Below are 23,699 nucleotides of genomic sequence, written 5' to 3' on the forward strand. Positions count from 1 at the left end.
AAAAAATTAGTGAGATAAACTACACAATAATAAAAGCGACGTAATAATTGAAAATATGAATCTAATAAGAAAGAACAAAAATCAGCAAAACAAGAAACAAATTGTGCGGCCTGAATATTGCAAGTAAACCGCGTGACATAAAACAAAAATGTCAGAATGCTTGTACAAGCCTCCGCGTTACTGTGGCCAAAAGTTAAGGCCACCAAAAATAGCCAAACAGGAACGGCGACATCAAAGTGTAGATGAACGAGTGGTTTTTTTTTAGAGTTTCTTTTCGTACACTTGAATACTATTGACGACAGAGCAAAGAAAAAAAAAAATGGTTCGTCTTTCTCACCAGAAGGACAAAGCCGTAATGACGTCATACCAGCCCTCTAAGTAAACATTTGGAAATAGTATTCGGCAGGCAGAGCCAATGGGGAGCGTTCTTGTCCTGTTCCATTCCGTTTCATTTCCAAAGGCTCCTAAGCTAACGAATAACGAAGAACAACGAAGTGACCCTGCACAGCTCCAATGACGAAACCATTACATTTCGAAGGCTAATACCTGTTGAAATAAACTTGGTTTCCAATCAAGATGATCTGTATTAGTCCCCAAATGTAGCTAGCCGTGTTGCCTTCGGATTGCACGCTTTTACGTATACTTGAGAAAATGAAATGGTTCGAGGCAAAGTTCAGTTCTGAGGCAATTCACCAAAATTTAAGCTCACGCTTGCGTAATTTCAAGGCACAAAGCCTGAATCGAAGGGAATACCAACCTGAGTTTAAAGAATGAATGCAATCTAACCATTGAATAGATACTGTCAAACACTCTCAGTGGCATGTTTCGAAGTTTCAGCTGTCCCCAAGAATGCCACGTGTTGTGTCGGAACACCTTGGATTGCACTACTGCAGAGAGGAAAAAAAAAAAGATATCACTTGAAAGGTTAAAACTTCTATCTAACGTTTGTGCGGACTTTTTAAAGTTGTTTCGATCTATCTCGTTTGTTGCACCGACGCACTAAATACACAGAGCTGCTCGTGAGAGCTCGCGTGTCTCTTTTTTCCTTCATTGCGGTTGTTTGGCGCGATCAAGGTGGGATGGAAAGCCAGAACTAAATTATAAAAAGCGAAGCCTAATTAAGAACGAGCCTTGGTAGAATGCAAAACAGGTAATTTCGAGTTCTGTAAACGCTGCCATATCTAGCTCGTACGTTGTTTGTTGCAACCTCCGAATAAGCAAAGCCTTAGTGAAGCCGCTTCCCAGTTACAAGAAGGAAAAAAAAAAAATCAAGGCGACTGGCAACTTACCTGTCGAAGGGCACAGTTTCCTGTAATCAACGTCGAGGAGATAATTAAACTATGATTGATCGGAGAATTGAACGGTCATACAGTAGAGAGTGTAAACTCTCCGCGAAAGCCGTTTAACCATATAAAGTTAAAGTGGAGTTTCACGGAGTGTAAGAAAGAAGTCGTAGATCGGCGTCCATTGTGCGCTGTAGGTTCTTCGGGGCTCTCAATATTCCGTCACATGACAACGTTTCGCGTGCCAGAGCGTCAGCTTTTTTCAGTACTTTCAGTAATGCAGAGCCCACTGAAATTTCGCGTCTGTGTTATGTTAGAGACAAGTGCGGCACTAATTTTGATCAGGCTTCTTGAATTTCAAAAAAGTGAGAAGCTAGTAAACGTAGAGAGTATATTGCTTTTTTCATTTAGGTGGTAAATATCTTATACAAAGTCTTGAAAATTGCAAAATTAGAAACGAAACTTATGCACGCCCTTACAAAAAAAATTGTTGAAAGGTTATTGACGTATAATTGTTCAACGTCAACAAATGACCTTGAAAGATCATCGGGGAATTGTTGAAACATCATTGAGGAAATTGTTGACAAGTGTTGATAATTGGCCCGCGACATTCACTCGAAACATCATTGTGGCCTCTCAATTTGAAAGATCATTGGCATATCGTTGAAACTATGGTGTACTTCAATGCTGAAAGCCCATTGAAGCATTGTTGAAGATGTATTGTTTGTCAATGTTGAAACCCAATTGACGTATTGTTGAAATGTGTTGTTTGTCAACGTTGAAAGCCAATTGAAGCATTGTTGAAGCTCAAAATTGAAAGCCCATTGAGGTATTGTTGAAATGTGTTGTTTGTCAATGTTGAAAGCCCATTGAAGCATTGTTGAAGATGTGTTCAGTCTCAAAATTGAAAGCCCATTGACGTATTGTTGAAATGTGTTGTTCGTCAATATTGAAAGCCCATGGAAGAATTGTTGCAGATCTGTTGAACATCAACACAAATTATGTTGAAATCCCTTTATGCCCCACTGGGTATTTAGCAGTTTAAACCTGCACTTACCTTAAAATACTGCTGAGCTATGTTGCATATAATTACCTTTGATGTCACGTTGGTATGTTTGCTGTGAGAGGATAGGGATAAAATTTAAATACAGCCGTTTTGCATCGCAGGCCTCTGTCACCCTGGGCTCAAAACATGCTCCTGATTGCCTGTAATAAAACATATTGCAAAACTGCTAGCAGTACTGTTATGCCACTTTTTTCAATTGTCAGAGTGAATGGTCCTCCACAAAATCAAGAGTGCTGAACTGATGCAGACAAAAACCATTTTTCTAGGTGAACTGTTTATTTGTAACCAAACATCTGTGTAAATGTACAACCATTTGTAGTTTGAGAACATCAGAAACTTCTTAAAAAACTATTGCACAGTACAAACTTCCTGCAGCTTGACACCATAACAAAATTGAATACTGAAGGTGTAGTCTGTGTGGCCCTCAAGTAAAACACATTTCCCAAAAGAAATAAATTTTAAAAAATAAATACCTAAATAAATAAATGTAGAAGCAGACTGACATGACTGTCAATAAGAAGACTCAAAAAAGGTACTTGCTTTCTCTATTAGGGAGCCAGTGGTACTATTACCATGGCACGATATGCTTGAGCCCACAGCACTCAAATGAGACCTGATATGCAGGGTGGTTATCTTTAAGTTTCATGGAATTTATTAAACACGGACTGTTGCAGCTAACACAATTCTAGATACAGAGTGCCAAACATTACTTGCATGAGAAATCAAGACACCATAGTCAGCTGATTAAGAAAAACTCAGTTCCTAATAAAGTTTTTACGAATTGTAGACGGTAATTTTACAAGGTGTATGCACTAAGAACGAACTTCCAGAATGACACCAGTAACGAGACACATGCCATCAAACTGGCTGTAGAAATGCACTGCTGTAGCACTTCTTTGTTAACAAAACGCACTGTTATGCATTGAAGCACAAAAGTAACCGGAATGCCCATGTATTTCTCTCACATTTATGAAAAAATCTCGCAACTGGTGTCATCCTGGAAATTAATTTCAAGTGAATATGTCTTTCAACCTCACTGGCTACAATTTGCAAACTGAAATATGTGCCGTGATGTTTAAGTGAATTAATAAATTTATGAGAATCAGTTTAATGTTTCCATTCCTTGTGCTAGTAATGTCCACCTCTGAATAATCCAGCTCAAGAACAAAAATTATGCTACCTGGCACAGACAACTTTAAAAAAATCTGTAAAACTGAAAAAGGACCACTGTACAATCCTTATTTGTTGGTTGAATGGTGTGTGCCAATTTCAGTAAACCTTACATACTTCTGAAATATGGCAATCACAATAAGTGATGCTTATGGGAGCAGTTTATTATGCTGCATTGCTGTTGCATGATACAGTTGCGTTTTCTGCCATGATAATGTTCCTGCGCAGGTCATTCCATATCAAGCGACTTATTCATATTAACTACTTCACATTTTTATATGAAAAAAAAACTATTAGTGATGTGCTGGAATAAAACAAAGTTACTCCTTTTGTGAGTTCAATTTTATTCACTGTCACAAAAAAATAACGAAAGAATTCAGAAAAAGATATGGTTTCATGCAAACATGAAAGGCACATCATTGCCATTACCGGAGATTTTTTGTTGCATTTTAAATTTAAGCCGACTTATACCTATTAATTTTTACTCATGTATTTTAGATAGCAATAAACCATGTTTACAAAGCTATGTAAAAAGCAGTTTTTACTGAACTCTGACAATGGCACAGATGCACTTGCAGGTGTGCGATTCCATGCCGAATCGACCAGTGTTTTTTTGACACCACACATATAGCTGAAACACTGCCATGTGTTTACTAGAGTTCAAAACTCGTTACCCACTTTTATTAATTTTTGCCAGATATTTTGTAGCATTTTGGTGACAGTTTAGTTTTCCTGCTCAGCTGAGCTAGAGGACATCAATCAACATTCTTTTTCAAATGCACATTGTAATGATCGAGGCCTTCAAATGGTGTGCATGGAAATACGGTGAAGTGATGCAACTGCCAAAATAGCCAATTTTTCAAATATTTGAATACTTCAATTGCTTTTGGCACCGGCAAAAATGAGTCAAATTGCAATCCATTAGATTTTTTTTCGTAACGAAAAATTCACAGGACAGAACTTAAATACAGAATGGTAGCCCAGGTGACATAGTATAGCAAAAAAATATGTGCAGCTTTGAAGGTTCAGCTGATCGCCTGTAAAAAAAAAAACAAATTCTAATCTTTTGCAAGAAGCTTCATGTTGAAGGAAAAAACAGCTTTCGTAGTTGGCCAAAAAATATGTGATACATTATTGGATAGCTCTACATGTCTGCTATGCATGTGTGAAGTTAAAGAAGGCATTATTTTTAAATGCGAGAAATTCTTTTTTGAAATTTTGTCAGCACAGACTTTTCTCGGATGTGCGCACAGCTTGCCGGCTGGGAATGCACACGACAAAGCTCGCTTTGTCTCCACACAGATGACAGAGAAGCGGTGTTAGGGTCTGCATTTTATTGCCAAGGGCCACATGCTCTAACGCAATGAGGCTTGTGTTTGGTGTGGGCCAGGTAAACCATACAGCCATTGCACATAAACTATCAATACGAGGTCTGTTAGAAAAGTATCTGACCTTTGGCTGAAGAAAAAAAAACTGGCATAACTGGAGCGTTGGAAACCTAATCACCCTCAAAGTAGTCTCCTTGGGACTCAAGTCACTTCTCCCAGCAGTGCTGCCATTGTTAGAAGCATTCCGAGAAGGCCTCTTTCAGAACTTAGTTTAGCTCAGCTGTCGTTGCAGCCATAATGTCTTCTCTTGTCTGAAATCGCGCTTCTTTCAATGGCCTCTTGATTTTGGGAAACAGCCAGAAGTCGCAGGCGGCCACATCAGGAGAGTAAGGAGCCTGTCGAACTACAGGAGTCTGGTTATTCGCCAAAACAGTCTGAATCAAGTGCGAGAAAAGCATTGTCGTCAAGGAAGCGCCAATTTCCTGTTGACAACTTCGGTATCTTGCGCCACACAGCATCACATAGGCCATGGAGGACATTCCTGTAGTAGTCTTTAGTGATTGTTTGACCCTGTGGTGCGTACCCGTGGTGTACCACACTGCGGGAGTCAAAGAAAGCAGTCAGCAACACTTTAACGTTGATGCGCACTTAGCGGTCTTTGGTTGGTGACGTGGAATGCTTCCACTGTAATGACTGGGATTTGGTTTCCGGGTCGTAAACATACCCCCAAGACTTGTCACCAGTGATTATGGTGTTCATGAAGTTGGGGTCACTGTTTGTGGAATCCAGCATGTCTGTGAGACTTCAACACGAAGTTGCTTTAGCTCCACCATGAGCAGCTTGGGAACAAATTTCGGTGCAACTCTCTTCATGGCCAAATCTTCAGTGATAATGGAATGTGGATAAAATGTGCTGATGCCCACCTCTTCCACAATTTCTTGGATAGTCACACGACAGTTCCGCATCACCACGGGGTTCACTTCGGCAATGACCTGGTCATTTCGGCATGTTGATGGCCGACTGGAGCGTGGCTCGCTCTCCACCGATGCATGGCCGTCTTTAAACTGGTTGTACCACTCCTTAATCTGTGTGCTGCTCATAGCATAGTCACCAAAAGCAGTCTGAATCTTCGGAATGGTTTCCACTTGGCTGTCGCCCAGTTTCTGGCAAAATTTGATGCAGTAGCACTGCTCCAGTCACTCCACCATTTTCCTTGCAATAAAAAACCGACGAGAGCACTGTGTACTACCTCATTCAAATGCTGCGTCCCAGCAAGTCACGCTATTGGCAGGCAGGAAAAAATTCGTGCATGCGCACAAAGGTTCAAGGGCGGCTGATGAAAACGCACTTGTTACATATTCATCAGGTGTTCGCAAGAAAGGTCAAATACTTTTCTAACAGACCTCGTACGTATTAAATACGTGAGGGAATCCTGCAGTGCTGAAAGATATGGTTCATGCAGTTTACAAAAAGAAATATCAGCTATTATGTAGACAGTAAATCCAGAAAGAGAGCTGATATTGTTTATACAAAGCATTTTAAAGGGCATGTCGCAGTGCAATGCAACATAGAGGGAGCAGGACACTTTGTGCCCTGCTCCCTGAAGCCCAATGACGATGCAAGTAGAAAACACCTTCATAATTAGGACTGAAAACCTACATGAGTACGAACAAATTCTTGTGGTGTTGTTTGCTACCACTGTTTCAGAGCCGGAACATGCTCATCTATAAAAGACATATGTGCCATGTTCAGTCTGATGTGGTCAGACACCATTGGCAACCACTTCTTGCGTTCATGTTAAAAAAATACGAATTGAGACTGCAGCTGCAGTGCTAGACGTCACCTGCCTTCGCAATGATAAAAAAGGCAGTCAGTTTGTTGAATAGTTCTTGTGGCTAATTATATTAACAATATTTCCTTACTAGATGACATGGCTTCATATATTTATGCTATATTTATGCTGTATGTGTGATCCACAAATGAACATTATCAAAAATAATTAATCACACTTAAAGAATAATACCTTTTTGTCACTTGTCACATGTATAGCAGACATGTAGGGCTGTGTAACGATGGGCGACATATACTTTTGTGCCAACCACCAAAGCTAATTTTTTTACCTTCAACACGAAACTTTTTGCAAAAAATTTGAACTTTACAGTTTTTTAGCTGATCAACTGAACCTCCAAGGCTTGAAATATTTTGCAGCTATCCCAAGTCAACCAGTCTGATTTTATATTTATTTTGTGCCTTCTGTATTTCCCTACGTTAGAAGAAAATTCAAACTTTGCAAATTTTGGCACTCGCACCACTTCAGTCTCTTGACATGAACACCATCTGAATATTTGGATCATACAATTTCCCTTTCAGAAGAAACGTGTATCAGTGCCTTCTAGCTTAGCTGAGCAAGAACAATAAATTTTTGCCAAAGTTCAAAAAAATTTTTCCGAAGGAAAATAAATGGGGAGCAAGAGTTTGGAGCTTCAACTATATCTGTGATGGTCAAAAAAACGTTGGCTGGTTGCCCTGGAATGACTCAAGTGTATGTACGAAAGCAAATTTTCTCATTGTACCTACTCAAAATCAAGCACACTTGAAATGGTTTGCCATAATGGAACAGTTCTTGACAAAATTGGGTGGTTTGGCATGAAATGGCTTAAGATACTTAAAAAACATATTAATAAGGACACACTTTCCTTACTAGAAGCATATCAAAAACTAACATAAAAATGTAGTGAACTATAACAAAGCACAGCACTTGTATTCTGGATTGAGCAATCCAATGTGGACTTCTCAGGAGACTAGCATAATTAACATAAATAAAATTAACATAAAAATGTGAAGCCATAGAAAGGCACAACATTTGTAAGCTCATTTGAGAAATCCAAATTGGGCCCTTCAGGAGACTAACACAGAACATAAAAATGTCGAGAGTTACAAAAGCACAACACTTGTGTTTTGGTTTGAGCTGTCCAACTTGGGCTCTTGAGAGGTTATTGGTCCCATGCGAGAAGCGAGGCCACAGTTCTTTACATAGGGCATGTTGGTACCAGGCAATTTGCGACACGTGAAGCCTGCAAAAACAAGAAGCCAGAACAAGTTTTAAAAAGCAACTTCCACATGCAAAAGAATGGCATGCAATCTGCCCTCGTTATAACGAAATTGATTTATATATTTGTGTTGCTTTAGTCCAACTTTCCACGGGTACAGCTTTACAGCATGACCATTTAAATTTATTCAGTGCGGCACAGGACTCCACTAAGTGTCAAATGCAGGAAAGGGCAAAGAGGAACAAAACACTGTAGCAAAATAACTTTATGAATATCCTCAATGTCAAAGATGTGAGCTTTGCTTGCTGAGAAACGAAATGGTGAAACAAATTCATGTCGTTCATAAATAAACCTGAACTGACAACTAAAATTATTTCTTGTAACTTTCATAATTAAAATTTGCTGCTCTTCACTGTGCTTTTCCATGCTCCAAATACAATACTGTCATGTCACTACAACTGAGTGTAGCTTCATTTGATGTTAGGTTTCCTGAGTTCACATGCAATCGGAATGTACTTCTCGCCTTACAATGACTTAAGACTTTCTACATTAAAGAAGACACTGCTTACAGTGAAGTATGTTTTCTGCCTCGACGACTGAATTACTGTTATAATGAGGATTCCGTGTAGTGCACCAAGCTGCTTAGCATGACACATGCAGAATGTGACAGAGACGAAGAAATGCCGTCTTTTAAGAGCCATATGCGATAGGACTGACTTCTTTAACCCTTTTAGGTTTCACTACCGTACATCTGTGGCTGTGATGGAACGTTCTGAAAAAAATTTGCCTTTTCAGAACAAAGTGTTGCCTAGCATCCCACTGGAGGTGCTGCAACCTTCTGAGACTTCTAGAAAATATTCTTATAGTGCTGTCGCTCCTTGGGTTTCTCCAAAACTGATTTTTCACCTAGCTCCTTGGTGTCTGTCATTGCAGTAATTTGGGAGTGTTGCCACAAGTTTTTTGTAAGTTTCATTACACAAAAAATTATGCTGCTTTATCCTGCATAAAAAAATAAAACATGTAAAACTGCAAATACTGAAATGGTATTGCCACTTTATTGTTATTTAAAAATATTATTTACCAGTTTATTTTCTCCGAATGTCACTCTGAAGAACTTAAATCTGCAATAAAAATATTAAGGGTGCGGGTATTGCCACTTTATTGTTATTTAAAAATATTATTTACCAGTTTATTTTCTCGGAATGTCACTCTGAAGAACTTAAATCTGCAATAAAAATATTAAGGGTGCGCGAAAAGTGATTTTTGAGGCTGAACCGAATAATGCTAGAAGCAAATAAAATAATGGATAGTTTCTGAATAATGAACAGCTGATATCACAATTAATGTAAGATGAGGCTCACATCCTAGTATTTTTAAAGTTAGCAAGTTTCTGTCATTGTTATGTTATGAAAAGCTGTTTATTAAAAGCACAAATGGAGCAGCAGAAAGTTTCTTCACATGCACAGGACTCTTCAGTAAGCATAAATGATTGCTGTACAGCCTCTAAAGTACAGCTACTGAAGTAACGTAGCCTGGTCTGCTATTACAAGTTGTTACGTTTTATGTCTACACTATGTTATTGGAGGTGAAAATTTACCGTACTTTGGCTCAAATTTCATGTTTTATTGGTGTTTCGAAATATTAGAATACTCGCATTTACAGATAGTGACCATTCAAAGACTAAATTGAATAGGACACTATTCAATTCGAAAGTTTTGAGCATTTGCATCCCACAAAAAATATATAACTCCTAAATTAAAGAGGCATATTTCTCCCCAAAATGTGATCCTCAACGGGCTAAACAAGAGCGACAGAAAAGCCCATTCATCTTTTTGATTAATTTAAGCCCATAATCTACTTGGCAATGGTTCATAATAACCCTGTTAACAGGTAGGTGAAGTAAGGAAGCAGGAATCAATTCTAACAATTTTAGAATGGGAGTAGTGGACATGTCCGATGGTCTGTAAGAAGCTTTATACATTAGGCCCCAAGAGCCTATTCTCAATTTATTGAAGTATATGGGGAAAAGCCACATAAATATTTTTTTCATATCTTAGAATACACATAAATATTTTTTTCATATCTTAGAATACAAAGTGATAAAGTGTGCGTTAATAAATACGAGTCATTGGTTAAGTGCTTAGAATGAGTAAGCGCCCACTAAACGTAGTACTGTTGACAGCAATGCTTGCAAGTCTGTCCCTGTTGTTTCTTTGATTGAAACAACCAAAAGAAAATTGCCACACCACTCAGGTTCCCTCTGCTAAAAGGCTGCTGTCTGGCATCACATGGACCTCCTTCAATATAGGAGCAACCTTAATTTGATGTGGTCTGTTAAAATTGGTGAAACTACTGTTTCACATCTCAGAACCTGGAGAGCTGTTTTGACTTTTGCAATTTGGTGAACATGCTCCTGCTCGAGCTGAGCAGTAACCACACTTGAGCATACCTTCTCCGCAATTCGCGTATTAGAATAAGATTTTCAGGCTAACTAAACATGTCCTCCATGCCAATAGATTTGGAGCATGCTTCACAGACTATTCCTTGCAATGACAGCCAAGTAACACTAATAATGCGCAAATGCAGCTCATTTTATGTGGTGGAGCCACTAAAAACTTTCAGCAGTGAAGGCAGCTTTTAAATTTTAGAAGCATTTGAGTATGGCGGCATTACGCACTTAAGATCGTACGAACAGTCATTCCAAATAGTAGGCTATTGTCGCACACAACTGCACACACGGGCTACTTGAAAGTCGTTTGTTATGCCAATGGCAAGATCATAATTTTAGAAAAAAATGTGAATGTAAAAATGCAACCAGAAAGGATATATGGTACTTGCCTATAACAGCACTGACCCTGGTGGGGTCAAGAGCCTTTTTTGCCCCTTGGTGTTATTTCCAAAGCCCAAATGGCCCATGAGCTCCTCCTCTGTGAACACATGGTGAAGCAAGGCCCTTGCAAACTTTCCTGCTCCACCATGGCAGGCCATGGTAAACTGTGCCAGGATAACCTTCTCAATGTGCACTCCTTCAACCTATGTGAACCTGCATGTTTAAGTAAATGTTAGCAAAACAGTTTTAAGCCTTTCAAGCACATTCACACAACAGCCCTACAGCAAATAAATTACAAAAGTACCTGTTGCAAATCTAGATTGCTAAACTTGACTTCTTACAAGCTTCTTATGCTGTCTGGACGCCACAGGTTTCAGAAAAACAATCCAGCACAAACAAGAATAATAAACCAAAGTATCCAAACATCTAGTACTTGAAAAAGGGGAGTACCAGCGAAACACAAATGACACGCACACAAGGAAACGGCATTAGACACGGACGGACGTTGGGACGGACCAGCGTCCGTCCCTGTCTAACGCCTTTTACGTGTGTGCGCGTCCTTTGTTTTGCTGACACCCCCCTTTTTCAAGTTCATCATGCACCGACTGGCCCAAGAGCTTGCGCTAATGCGCATCTAGTACTATTTATTGTGATTACCATTCTTAGGATACTTCATATTTTCAGGTGTTTGTCTCTATTTTCCCATCCATTTGTGTCAATAGGTAGTCCATGGTCTAATGGGGAGATTGGGCTGCTATGTTGAGGGAAGAGTTCAAAATCAACCGTTGGAACAGCTTGGGTGACTGGGTATGCGACCCTGGGTATATGCCACTTTTCAATGAATCTCCTTCCCGCTATCTTGGGCAACTGCTGCTGCTTGTGTTGGCAAGCAGCATTAGGAGCTCAAAGAGGGACATGATTGTCGATCATTACTAAGATTACCACTACACGTCACGTTAGCTTGCTGTGCTGCAGGAGTAATGTGTGAGATTCCACTCCACTGTATGAAATGTACATAAGCTGCAAGGACAGTATGTGGCAACCACCACCTCAATTAAATTAATCGACTCGCAAAGCACAGGCTGCACAAGATCACGGAGTGAACTCAGAAGTTTGTGGACAGTCAGTTGATGTCCATGTCAGGGACCTCTAGGGAAACTCAGTCATTTCCTCGATGTGCATCATCGTGCCGTCATACATTGTATTACAATTCTGTCTGTCTCGTTGTACCACCGTTCTAATAGTCATCACGTATCACCACAATTCAAAATATAAATAGACACTTATATCTACTGTTTATTTAATCTTTATGGAGAATACTTTGAGCATGAGTTTTTGCAAAGATCATGAATTCTACAGCTTAAAGGAGCACTAAAGCAAAATTAAATTAAATAAATTCTGGCGTTTTAAGTGCCAAAACGACAATCTGATGTTTAGGCACGCCTTAGTAGGGAACTCTGGACTAATTTTTACCAAATCAGGCTGCAAGGTACCTGGGCAGTTTTGTATTTCACCTCCATCAAAATGCGGCTGTTTGATCCTGTGACCTCGTGCTTAGCGGAGCTGTGCCAACACCCCTAAGCAACTACGGCATGAAAGCACTAAAGAGAAAAATTATTTTAGATGTATCTGTACATGACCTTCCTACAATTCAAGAGATTCACTCATACCGTGACAAGAGGCTGAGTAAACTGTAAAAGCAGCAAGAGGAAAGATTGGTGGCAGTGCTGCCTTGAAGTTACCACACCCACTTGCTGTGACGTCATGGATTTTGATGATGTCTGTTGAGGTGTAGCAATTTTTTTTACACATAAAGATGTTCTTCATCGTATTCCAAAAACCCAAAATAAAAAGCGTCAGGAACTTTTACAGAACCAATACAGCCCAAGTTTGAAAAAATACTTGGAATCCATGATGTGACAATGAGGTGTCAGCACAAAGATTTTGGGGCGATACTCAGAAAATTGAACTTTGAGCTTTATTTTCTCTAATAATCAAACAACTACCAAGAAAGTTACAGAAGTAGTTATTTAAGACGATGCTTTATTTTAAATTCATTTAAGGTGTCATTAGTGTCCCCTTAATAAAAAACAAGGAATGCACTTGGCTGCGTAATAGGTTAACATGCATCACTGGTTCTCATTAAGGTAGGATTATCAGTATAGCAAAGGGCATGCACTGGCTGCTCCAGAGGGGAGCCCTTCCACTTCCCCTCAACCTCCCAATTTCCAATTTCTTTATGAGCAGTGATGCAATGTCTGTATCTTAACGAGACATAATGCCAAGGAGATTAAAAATGCCATGCTGGCTACAGCATGTGGTGACCGGCACTTCACACCGTCCAGCTCGGCATCAATCTTTTTGGAATTTGGCCCTTGAAATGCAGAAAGCCCCGATCACTGCTCGTTCTTCAGCCAACTTTCTCAAAGGGTGCTGCTGTTCTGGTTTGATACCTCTAGCTGTGCACTGCTGTATGCACTGCACTGCTGTGCACTGCATAGGTCATAATACCTTCGTTCTGGTAAAACTAGAAAGATGTGCACTCATGCAGACCACTAATGTCCACACTAAGTTTCTGAACGCCCCTCTCATATCAGGCATATACACTGAAAAAGGCACATTCCGCGTTCAATATGTTCACAAGTGACAATGAAATTCACTCCCAGTCCCGGTGCAGTTGCAAAGTCTTTAAGCTGAGTGCTTAAAGGCACCATGTCTCCTAATGAAGGCACTCTGCACCAATTGATCACTGGAGCAAATGCGTTGCAGTTGCATCAGCAATGTTGTTTTTTCTGCTTCCTGCAATACATTTTCACGGTATCACTGTATTTGATCATCGTGACGCTACAGAATGGATGGCCAAAGAATTCACTTTTACCGTTTCAGCTGGGGCCTCTCCCAGCTCATTTTGAATCTGAAAAAAGATGTCACTATTAAAACGTGAAGCCACGATGCAGCAAAAGCGACAATCAAAAGAGCTACATGGACCATTAGGCTGACATAAATGAACGGATACAAATGACTAGTCATTGAATACACTAAAGTGTGGCCGCTCTTGCCAATGGCAGTGTGAGCTTGTCAAAAAATTTATTTCACATTCCTCTAGTTACTTTAAACATTATTTCCACGCATCTACTTAACTGTTATGGCCCCATATTAAAGGCAGCTCCTTCATATAAAACCAGTGTTACATTCTTTTACTCCTCGATCGTCTACCTGATGCTACTGAAGTTTTGCTTACTCTCAAAGAAAGAATTTCACAGAACTGCTCTTTCGACAAAGCATTATTCCAAGCTTGTGGCAAAGCGTCGTGATTTAGTTCACAACGATGCGCTCCCCTTTCAATCTGTTCACTCTATAGTGCTCTGATTCAAAGCAAAAATAGCTTTTCGACATAACTAGCTACTTCTATGGTCACAAGAAACAATGCTAATTATTGATGTTTATGTTGCCGATAACGTATACATGCCGCCTCGAAACACAGTGGGACGACAACGCAGATATGCCAGGCATCTCGTTCCTTTACTGATTTTAAAACTATTGTCAAATCAGTTACTGAAGTGCGAAAAGCTGCAATTTCACGAAATTACATTATTTTGAATGTTGTAGGACCTGGAGTGCCATGAAATCTGCCTTTCCGTGAATGCAAAGAGCGCCTACGCGAAGCCGTTTGGGCGAAGCACTCGATGGCGACGAACGGAGAAGATGAAAAAATAAAGTTGAATGCGCCCGACCTGGGGGAAAACAAAACGCACGCGGTTGGCAAGGCGTATAACTCGATGATTTCGCAGCACTCTGTGGCATCACCCCTATTGTATCTCACGTATCGCAAGGTACACGCTTGAATTTCTTTATTATTATTGCGCGACAGCCTCCTCTGTGTTTTCCGATCGCGCGAACATCGGCCGCACGGCGTGTCAGATAGTGGCCTTGAAGCACCGCGGAGTCACTCGATCCTGAAGGGAACAGCGCAACAGAATACACTTTCGCCAATCCCACCGCACCCCCCCCCCCCCCCTTTTGCTGAAAGCTCGCTCACACGCCTTGTACTAGCGTGGCGCAAACGAAATATCTTCGATTACAGTACAGATCGGATGGTTTCACGTCGCACTGTTTTGCGCTCATTAATAAGGCTAACTCAATCGGTGCTCGAACACCGTATCAGAAATCATGGCGTACAACATGCCCTGTTTTAGGTGGCACCACATAGCTGCCTTACGTCACCACAAGCGGAGTGTAGAGTTAAACCAGGACAAAACTCCACGTTATCTACCACAAATCTAGTGCTGTACAACCCATTCTCGCAACGGAAGGATAGTACTAGGAATGAAAACTAGAAAAGAGGCGCGCGGAAGACACGCACAAGCGCTGAAATCACTTCCCCGCTTCCGTTCACCGCGTCGCAATGGACGAACGAGGGGAATTCGAAACACTCACTCACCCTTGATGTCGCTGAGTCGGAGGCGATCATGGCGATCTTCGAGGCAACAAGTCCATAAAAAGCGAGCAACACGCAGGAATATTCCAGATATGTCACAGCGAAGCACACAAAGAACTCAGAAAACGCAGGAAACTCTCATGCAAACTGCGTGCACGAACTCGCCGGAATGCGCCAAGCATCAACAGCGCAAACGCGCAATCATACATGTACACTCATACAAATACACGCTTATATTATCATAAATTGTACCATTGGATAACAAATTATGTAATTTCATGTTATTACTGAACAATTGTTGCGATTTGCAAGTGTATAAAAGTTTTTTGCTTCGCTTCTTTGATGAACTATTTTCTTTAGCGCAGTAACGCAGTGCACCGGCCGGAGCTAATGGCATGCGCGGGAAAAGGCGCCAAATTCAAACGTCACAAACGCCGCGCTAATTTGTGCGCGCACAGTTTTCGTCGTTTGGATTAAAAAAAAAGAAGTAATGCGTGCCGCAACCATGCGAACTGAACTATTGACCAGAAAAGTACAGAAACGTCGCTGTTTGTGCTTCTTATTTCGACGTCATGGCAAACTGCGGGCGGTCTGTCGTCCCATTCTTTAAACATTTGTGCGTTGCTCCTGCGCTGTGCGATTTGTCACCGAGAACGTATAGCAGCGCAGATTGTGCTTGGTGGCCGAGCAGATTCCGAACACATTCGCCAGCACCCCGTCTAGGTCACAGAAAAGAATTTGGCCTCCATGTGAAATATGAGCACCATGTCGTACATATCGGCCAAGCTTTTCGTTTCGTTCTGTATAGCGCGCTAACGGGTAAGCGAAACGCGCTCTGGAAAAACGATGTTCACTCCTTTCTCCGCCGCACCCACCGTGGTGGCATAGTGGCTGAGGTGTTGCTCTACTAACCCGAGTGCTTGGGATCTAATGCCGGCCGCGGCGGCTGCATTTCGATTGGGGTGAAATGCAAAAACGACCGTGAACTGTGCGTTCGGTGCAGGTTAAAGGACCCCAGATGGCAAAAATAAATATGGCGTTTCTTACTACGGTGCGGCTCATAATCAAAGCGTGGTTTTGGCACGTCAAACCCCAGACTTGAATTTTGTTAACGTTCTCCACCACCTTGACCATATTTAACATGGAGGCATGCAATGCCGTTTCCTAACACACAGCCAGGGCACTGGCCCCTTATAATGGACGCCGATGGAAATGCAGGATGCGTCCAATCATCGGTTGTTTGTCACTGCTTGTAGGCACGTTTGTCTTCTCAAACTGCATATATATATATATATATATATATATATATATATATATATATATATATATATATATATATGCAGGGTGTTTCTGCTAACTTTAGGCCGACTGTAAACTCTATGACGACGCGACTAAATGCATGTTGCTCCCTTTGGTATGTAGCGTGTCGCGCTATTTGTGTATTTTTGCTTAATTAGCTAATTAGTCAAGCATAATTAACCAACTTTTGGAGCAAGGAAGTTAGGAAAGAAATTCCAATTAGAAAGTTGCAGAGCTGTTGGCAACACGTCCGAATAAACAGTTTCTGTCTTTCTATCTGTTAAGTATTATTGTTTTTCAGCTTACTGCGGATGCTCGCGAAATAGAAAAAGCACCACGTGACATATGCCCGCCTGCGAGTCGTGATTGCACTGCTCCTAAGCCTTCTGCGCACAAACGAAAAGATACCATTTAACCGGTGTGAACACCCGTCTGCTTATCGCCATCATGAACCGCAGCGAGGGAAGCACGTCGCTGGCGTCAATACCACAGCCAACGCCTTCGTCACTGCCCTGTCGCCTTTTAAGCGGCAACACACCCTGCTCGATGGTATGCTCGTTTGGGAGCGCTGCAAGCACGGCGCGCAAGCGGATATGTCAGGTGATATTTTTTCTATTTCACGGGCATCCGCAGTAAGCTGAAAAACACTAACACTTAATAGATAGAAAGTGAGAAATTGCCTAATAGGACGTTTTGCAAAGTGCTCTAGAGCTTTCTAATTAGAATTTCTCGCCTAACTTTGTTCCTTCAGAATGGCTAATTTTCTTGACTAATTAACTACTTATGAAAAATACAAGAATAGCGTGACACGTACAAGAGTGAGCAACATGCATTTGGTCGCATCGTCTTATGGTGCATCGGCATATTTTTAAACTCTGAGTAAAGTTAGCTGAAACACGTGTATGGTTCAAGTAACGTGAAACAACACCCTGTATATATGCAATGGTGATCAAGTGATCAGTAAAGCAACATATATGTGCAAAAGACGCACACATACATATGTGCGTGTGTTTTTCACATGTACTTCGAAACTCAATATTGCTCGTGACTCAATTTTATTCAACAATAAGTTAACAGCATTTGGTCAACGACTTTATTGTTGGAAACTACTCAACAATGGTTCAATAGTCAATACTATTCAACAATATGTCAAGAGAATTTAGTCAACGACTTTATTGTTGAAAACTACTCAATATTGGCTCAATAATACTCAATACTATTCAACAATATATCAAGAGAATTTAGTCAACGACTTTATTGTTGGAAATTACTCAACAATGGCTCAATAATACTCAATATTATTATTATTCAGCAATATATCAAGAGAATTTAGTCAATGACTTTATTGTTGAAAACTGCTCAACAATGGCTCAATAATACTCAATACTATTCAACAATATACCAACAGAATTTAGTCAACGACTTTTTTGTTGTGAACTGCCCAACAACTTTACTGTTGAATTATTGCCTGTGGTTTCAATAATTGTTGAGGTATTGTTGAAAGGCTATTGAGTCAACTATTCGTCAACAATATGCCAACAACTTTTCAACAGTCATTTTCATAAGGGCACGGTGTTTACATCTTGGAAACACAGCATACAAAAAACAATAGTGCGCATAAAGTAAGTGAAATAGACGTAATATGCACCTCTATGAAACATGATTTGGCAGCGGGACTTGTACAAAGCCCTCGTTAACTTTCATAAATCTCATGTAAGCTTTAGAATAATAATCGCCTTTGTCCCCTTGAGATGCTCTAACGGATACAGTTTGCAGAACTGCAATATCTAGTTTTGGTGCAGACTGATGGATTTGTAAAGTTCGTCCTACACCTTTTCGTATGCACTTAACCAATTCTAAGTAAGTTCTCTAAAGACTTCAACGCCATAAATAAATATTGTGCTTGCAAAAATCCTCCAAAATTAACTCTCTGTATCGAATGCACGAGATTTCACATCAATAAATATAGCGGCCTGTCTCAAAGTATCATTTCAGCGTTGTACATGTATTGGAATACGCGGAGTCGGAGATGGCAGCGAGCTAAAGATCGGCGATATTGATCAGTTCATCTGTTTGTGTGCACACTTACGTTAGGGAAGAAAAGCGCCAGACATCACCGCCTTCCACACGCAGGATTGCGAGACGTAGCGATCCATGAAGCGGTAGGAGTAATCAGGAAAGAGCTCTACGCCTGCTGATTGCCCTTCTACGACGCACCGAGTTCGCCAACAATGGGTCGAACACCCGCCCTTATTGCGCAGGAGTTGCTCAAGTGGAACAACTGCCGAGTTCACACTTTGTCTGTGCAGCTTTTTCTTGATTGCCACGAAAGGTAGTACGCGAGCATGTGGTTATTCGCTCACACAAACGACAAGAGCTAAGACGAGTATTGAACAGTGGAACTCAAAAAACAGTGAACTAAAGAGGAAAGACAAGGACGTCAGTGTCCTTGTCTGAACAAGCTAAGTCCTTGTCTGCCTTCCTTTTGTTGTTTTTTTAATTCATCTGTTCAAAACTTGTCTTGGCTATGAACAAACTGGCTCAGTTAAACACTATTCTAGACAGCAGGAATACCTTACAACGAAATGGACAGTTGGAAAGGTGCTTGTTACAAAAAAAAAAAAAAAAAAGACAGCAACAACATATACCCCAATCAAACAGGACCCACCGACATCACACAGAAAGATAGATTAGGAGCATACACATGGCGGGTTGAAAAGTCCAATAAAAAATACTTTGTACGGGAAGAAAAAAGAAAAAAAGAAACACGATCCACTGAAGCAATGAAGAAGCAAGAATAGCGAGCTCCGGTTGGTACTAGAAGTGTGCTAATATTAAATAAGCAAACGGTGCTGGATTAGCTTTAACAACGATTAACCCCGGCAACTTATTGTACTCTGCTACGGCGCTATAAGCATAAACGAATATTGAAAGTTTCAAATCTTTCCTTCTTATCACCCTTCTTTCATATCCCCTGTTACCTTTCCCCAGTACACAGTAAGTGACCCGACATAATGTCTGGTTAACCTACCTGTATTACTTTTAATTATACATACATATATATATATATATATATATATATATATATATATATATATATATATTTCACTTTGTTGATATTTAAATGCCAGGGCTTGAAAAGCTATCCGGTTGCGAACCTATTCAGCAAGATGTCCACTTTGAGTCCCTGTATATGCTCTGGACCGAAAGAGGGTTCTTCAATTAAAGAAAAAGAAAGAAATAGACCAAAAACAAAATGGGTTCAGGAATATCACGCTCCAAAACCATGATATGTGTGTCAGGTACGTCTTAGTGTTGGAGTCGGAATTAATTTTGATCACCTCCGATTCTTTCACGTTGTTATAAATCCGTGCACCAATAATTATGCCCTTCACTCTCACCAGGATGGAACCTGCAACTTCGAGCTCAGCAGCGCAAAGCCATGGCTACTAAAGCAACGCCGCGGTTTGGAGTAAATGATACATAGCGCAGCAAATGGTAAGTTGCCTTGAATGAAGTGTTAAATATTTCGAGTATGGTTTGAACACGGGTGAAGCCTGTGAGTGAAATGCTGAAATCGGCAGGCATTACGTCTCCTGTTCTTATCCAGTCATTTTGTTCGGCATGTACATGATCAAGTTTTTTAATCATCGTATTACTCAATATATTTTGTAAGGATTCATTAACATTGCTTTCAATTTTTTTAACCCTATCAGGTAGTCGCACCGAGAACTCGACAACAGCGGTAAAGAAGAAATGACGAGACATGCGAGCGAGCGGAAGAAATAAACAAAAGGAAAGTAAACTTGAAAAGAAAGAAAAAGATATAGAAAAGAACGCTTTCAAAATCTGTGCATTGGCCTCATTTATTACCAGAACATATTTTGCGGAAGCGACGTAATGCCCGCTTTCAGAAAACTTATAACCTTATAGCCTTTTACGAGCCCGCGAGAACAATCGACGCATAATGCCTGATATATTGTGCGCACTTGCGGTGAATAAAATTGCTCACAAACAAAGTTTATTGTGACGAAACCTATCGTAAATCAAATTTATTTATGACCACGTAACTTTACCCATTGTGAGCAGCCTGGGATGCATTATTAATCTTGCTTCCTTTTCTGGCACTGTTGTGTTAGGCGCTTGAAACACCCAAGGAACGTTACTGAAAGCAGGTGATTTATCAACAACTGTTTGCAAGGAACTCAGTAAGTATGCTTTTGTTTACTCTGTAAACCCTTCGAGATCACTGGGCACCTGGCGAATTCCCACGTGAAGGCTGCCTTTACGAGCATCCGGACGGTTACCTTTGTGAATGCAATTCGTTGATATATTGCGTTCCAGCGCTGGCTGCCTCCGACTGTTATAAAGTAGGAGCAAACTTTGCCGGTTCAAAGTATGCCAGAACGACTGACGTCAGAAGTTGGGTGCTAACCATCCACACAGCCGCCGACAATTGTCTCTTATTATCTGCTGAACGAACATTTAAAGGAACAAATTCCGCTATTGGAGCTGATGCTGGTGAATACCTAATGATGCTCGCAAAGCGAAAATCCTAGGGCCGTCCCCAGTTATAAGGTAGTGGCGTATAAAGTATTTCGCTGAAGATATTGCATTATACATTCCAATGCTGTCACTGACTATTGCCTGATCTAACGCTTTCCATCACCTATCGCTTTATAAAAAAATTCGATGCTTACGGAAAATGTAAATCTAACTTTAAACCTTTCAACAAGAAAAAAATATTACTTTCTGCTATGCATTCCTTGGTTTTGTAGGCTTCTGTAAGAAACAATATATCGTTGACACGGGACAATCAATGCACGTCAGGTTAAACGGCCATCGCGCGGACACAGCTAAAAAGTTTCCTAAAGCCGTCGCCAAGCCTCTCAACCAACCAGGTCATAACTGTGATGAACGTAAACTCTACGTCTTACAGTCAAATTTCCGTTCTGAACGAGAAAGAAAATACAGAGAGTCATACCATATCCATATGTTCAAGACATTGCAACCAATAGGCACAAACGTTTCAAAGGGAGCTTTAGTATCTATAGGCTATAGGCAACAACCCTTAGTTATTTGCATTTGGTTGCTTAGTGAGTTTTCTCCCTGCCTTTCTTTTGTGTCATTTATTTATATATTTATTCCATTTCAGTAATTTTCCTTCACGAACATCGTTTTTTCAGAGCGACGACAGCCCCCGACCTCCAGCGAAGCAGATAAGAGCTAGTTGCTGTGCGTATGGCCGTTGACACTCCGGCTGACACACGGCCATGTCACCGGCCTTGTACGTGACACCCCTTTATTCTCAATTCTACACCCTCGCCGCTAACACGCCTCCGGTCGTTGACACACCCATTCGCCTCACCCCCTCTCGCCTTTAGAAGAACCCCTACCGATGTATACTGCGCCGAGGAAAGCACATGTCGCCTTGAAAAAAGACAAGTCCACTTGTCGGAAGGTTGGCTCCCGCCTTTACATTGATCTCGTTTCCCTCGCCCTCTTGGATTGGTGTGGCACTTCAAAGTCTTCTAGCACAAACTGAGTGAACCATTTTTTGTCTGGTTTGCTTACGTCCGCATTAAGTTTCTAACGATGATCGCAAGGGTAGTGTCCTCGCGGCTACCCTTCGAAAAGTTCGTAGTCATGAACTTCTCGATATCACACTTGGGTGTGCCTGGAGATGTATACACAGTGGACAGCCCAAGTCACTATTCCGTTTGTACAGCGCAGACATCCCCGCAGTCGGTTGCATTGCCGTCTTGCGAGTTAAGGATGTATGGTTGTACATATTTTTTTTTTTTTTGTTGCGTATATGGCAAAGCCTCCTGCTCGTCAGTCCATGTGCTCTTTACAAACAATTCCAGTGTACCCATCGACTTAAAACAACGCATTTTGATTTATTTATTTTAGTTATTACTATTTGTTGTTGTTATTATTATTATTATGAGCGGAGTGCTTGAAGCCTGCTGCACCTACGCCACGCGTCGGCTCTGCATTGCACCACCTCCGGGATCGGCGCACATTTTTGCCCGCGGACGCGACAGATCCAATCGGCGGGATCACGTACGCAGCTTCGCTGTGAAAGACAGGGACGAATGTTAGCCCGGTTGTTCCTGCCTTTCTACTCAACCCGGGCGCAGATGAATACGCAAAAGAAAGAAAAATAGAGGGAAAGGGTTAGAAGGTGTGTGTGGCACTTGCAGCAGTGTTCACTGCGCAGTGAATGGCGGTCGCAGGGCATAGCGCATTTTACAGAGAACCTAGCACTGGGTACGTTTCTACATACCGCGGGTGACCGAGGAGCTTGCCCGGTTGCCTTTTCTTTTGTTCATCTCTGATTATTTTCATTTCTTCCGTTACAACGACGAACTCCGAGTTTACGTCGCCCCATGCAGCATAGGCGCACTCGACGGAGAGATGGAAAACTAGACACGTGGACGGAATCGTTACGCCTGAGTTGCCACCCAAATAGTCTTACCCACTCGAACGAGCGCGGCCCATGGTTTAAGAAGACTGCGGCGAGATGGGGGAAAAAAAACAATCACGAGTGAGGGATTCAAGGAAGCCAAATCGTAAAAGGCAGTCCGGTTATATATCGAAATTGTTATTCACATCCCAGCGTAAAACCATGGAAAGACGAACGTGCCCTATTGAGCGCAGTATGGCAGACATCTAGTCTCGCCATTCGTGACACGTACCTGCTGGACCAGAGATACGGCGTACACAAAACATTGGCGAGTTACAACAGGACGTGCTTGGAGTACACACACATGTTTTCCGAGTTGCCGAGGAAAAAAATAAATAAAGGGGTAGTACTTCGACGAGCACGGTCGCCACGCTATGAGTTTGGGCTTCTTCCACTGAGGTGCTTCAATGGCAAGAGTATAGTTTTGATAGCTTGACGCTATGAGTTAGCTGCCCTGAGTGAAAAGGCAATTGAAAAAAAACATTGAATAGGCGAGTCCTCCGGTATGAACCTGCGGATGTGCTGTCTTTGCGCACGCACCCACGTTGAGAAGTAACATACCTGAGGTGTTAGACGTTGGCCAGAAAGGGAGACTGTAGTAAAAGATTAACGAGGCTAATTGTTCCAGGTTACACTTTTAGAACATCAAACATCTCAATTTATTTAAAACGGAAGTCCTCATTTATTCTACTGACACGCCAACTGGATGTCAGCGCGACCATTGTTCTTTTGCATGACATTATTGGTTGTGTAATTGGTTCGATAA

At 41.2% G+C, this 23,699-nt stretch overlaps 1 long non-coding RNA gene across 1 annotated transcript; it reads right to left on the minus strand.

Annotated features, from left to right (window-relative positions):
* Positions 1–7,582: 7,582 nt before the first annotated feature.
* Positions 7,583–11,047, minus strand: LOC140212935 (uncharacterized). Its single transcript, XR_011889924.1, has 2 exons — positions 10,736–11,047; positions 7,583–7,921 (listed from the first exon to the last, which is right to left on the minus strand). It is a non-coding gene; the product is annotated as an uncharacterized lncRNA (long non-coding RNA).
* Between the last annotated feature and the right edge of the window lie 12,652 nt (positions 11,048–23,699).

Source organism: Dermacentor andersoni, chromosome 8 (genome assembly GCF_023375885.2).
Source record: "Dermacentor andersoni chromosome 8, qqDerAnde1_hic_scaffold, whole genome shotgun sequence".
Taxonomy (NCBI): Eukaryota; Metazoa; Arthropoda; class Arachnida; order Ixodida; family Ixodidae; genus Dermacentor; species Dermacentor andersoni.